This window comes from Arachis hypogaea, chromosome 17 (assembly GCF_003086295.3).
Source record: "Arachis hypogaea cultivar Tifrunner chromosome 17, arahy.Tifrunner.gnm2.J5K5, whole genome shotgun sequence".
Lineage (NCBI taxonomy): Eukaryota > Viridiplantae > Streptophyta > Magnoliopsida > Fabales > Fabaceae > Arachis > Arachis hypogaea.
The window spans coordinates 26,934,842-26,937,270 of NC_092052.1; the positions used below are offsets into that span (position 1 = coordinate 26,934,842).

A 2,429-nucleotide genomic window follows, 5' to 3' on the forward strand; every position below is an offset into this window, starting at 1 on the left:
AAATATGTGCTAATCTAATTATGAACACATTATAATTTTAATTTCCTTCTTTTGCGCCCAACATGTAAAGCTTACCTCAACCGGTCAACCCCATCATCCCTTCTTTCATGCTAACAAATCATCATTATTGTCCCCGAGAATCTCTTCAATTTCTCAATAATTAAATGTGCACCATTTTGCATTTTTGCTACCATTAATTAAACATGCATGCTGAGTAGAATATATGCATGCTGAGTAGAATATAGTTTTATGGAAGGAAAAGTATAGGGTACCAATATATTATCTGCCAATTTATTGCCAATAATAATTAATTATTATATTTTAAATACATATATAAAGAGACACATTTAGAAAATATATCTATAAAGACACTTCTATTAACCACAACCATAAAAAAAACATTTTTATTAGACACATCTACGAAGACACTTCCATGAAACACAATTATAAATAAGAGTTGGCAGAAATTGGCAGATATGCTGTTAGTAACGTAACGGGACCGTTTATGGAAAATTATATGAACCAACTCCTAATCAGTCAAGAATTAAACAACTCATTTAATTATAATAATTTTAGTTAGTTTTATTCATTTTTAATTTATAATATTTAAAATTAATTACTTTTCACCCCAAATTATATTTTTGAATGATACGTTCAAAAATTAGTTACGGGAATCACGGAAGTTTGCTTCAACGAATTCCGATTCTTCACCCTCTCTTCCAAGTGGCGCCATCCCGATTCAAGCTCTCTATCCCAAGCGGCGCCCAGCTCCTCCATCCCACCATCCAAGGAGCGCTCCCTCCTCGGTATTCGTCGGTCTGTGCCGCCACATGTTGGGTTGCGGTTGACCATCGTTCTTGTTGTTCCCGATTGCCGCCATTAGTCCGTGCCACCACTCTCTCCTTCAAGGCATTCACTTCGAAAGTCCAGAAGTCACCATTGAAGGTGACATTCTTGATCGCGGCTCAAGTGGTGTTCCCGAATCGGTAACGGGAACACCCGCAAGGACGATCACGCCAAGTGTTTCCGTCACAAAGAAGCGGCTGTTGCGATGCAAGAATTCTGGAACCACACAACATCGTCCATGGAGTTTTCAATCCCGGTGGGCAGATCGAACAACGCATTGACCAATTCAACCCAAGGCGATAAAAAATTGAGTGCGGGTGATGTTGTTATTCAAGAGCAAGAGGGGTCTAAGGTATGTTGCATGGGCTATTCTTGCATTGTAGCCAATTTCATCACAACGTGATATGTGAATGTTGTTTCTTCATGTTAATTATATGTTTTTTTAACTTTATCTATTTGAAAAATTCTGGTACGGTGTTATATTTAGTTGAGAAATTATTAAAGTAAACTAGGAATCGCTTTCAAATGCTTACCCAGCATGTTCTAATCCAAAGAATTGATATTATTAAATTATGCCTGACTCTCATATGCCATTGCACTATTTTGTTGATGCTTTTTATTTGAATGATTCATTATATATTAAGGTTCTTTAGGTTGTAAAAGTTTTTTTTCCATATATTTAATTGAAGGGCGACGAAATTACCGACGTCATTGTGATGAGCAAAGATGAGTTAGAATTGAGACATGAGGAGTGAATTATGACTTATTATTTGTTACCGCGTTATAGTTACTACGTTAATACTAGCTTTAATTCGTATTTGGTTCTGAAAATTGACTTTACAGTTGCCGGATCATAGTGGAATCAGTGAAGAGGAAATCCCACTCAAAGGAATGAGTTTTGATTCGTTGCATTTGGCACAGGAGTTTTATGCAAATTATGTAAAGAAAATGGGGTTCGTAACTAAAGTCAAGAACACGAACTTCAACAAGACGCGGAAGGAATCAAAGATACCCGTTAATCAATCTCTTCACTGCACTCGAGAGGGTTATCGGGAATCTCGGGTTAAGGCAGCAACTCGGACAAACAGAATAACAGCCACGAGATGCAGAGTAAGGATGTATGTCATGCTGGATAGGGAGAATGAATGTTGGGTTGTGTCTAGGTTAGAATTGAGACATTCTCACCCCTGTTTGGCATTGACACTTTAGCTATGTCTTCAATGATTCTCCCCTGAAAAGCAGCTACACTTTAGCAATAACACATTTATAACTACTGACGATGTCGGTGCACTAATTGGTGGACATATACTTACCGCATAAGCATGTATTTTTTATTTATCATCATTATGCTCTCCTGAATACATACTATCCAGCACCCACAGCCTTTTTTTAGCAATCTCAAAGGCATACAGCCACCAATGACGATCGATACAGACGGGGACAAACTACTACGATGAAAACAGAGATATCAAAACAATTATATGATCAAGTTAGTCACCAAATACAGATAGTCGCAAAATTCTTAACACATGTAACATGTTGCGGAACATCTAATGAAACGAATTAGCCAATCACATCTCAAA

The 2,429-nt window shown here is 37.3% G+C and overlaps 1 long non-coding RNA gene across 1 annotated transcript; it reads left to right on the plus strand.

The window, feature by feature from the left end:
- Positions 1–774: 774 nt before the first annotated feature.
- LOC140181124 (uncharacterized) lies at positions 775–2,140 on the plus strand. The gene is made up of 2 exons (XR_011875785.1): positions 775–1,198; positions 1,690–2,140. It is a non-coding gene; the product is annotated as an uncharacterized lncRNA (long non-coding RNA).
- The last annotated feature ends 289 nt before the right edge of the window (positions 2,141–2,429 follow it).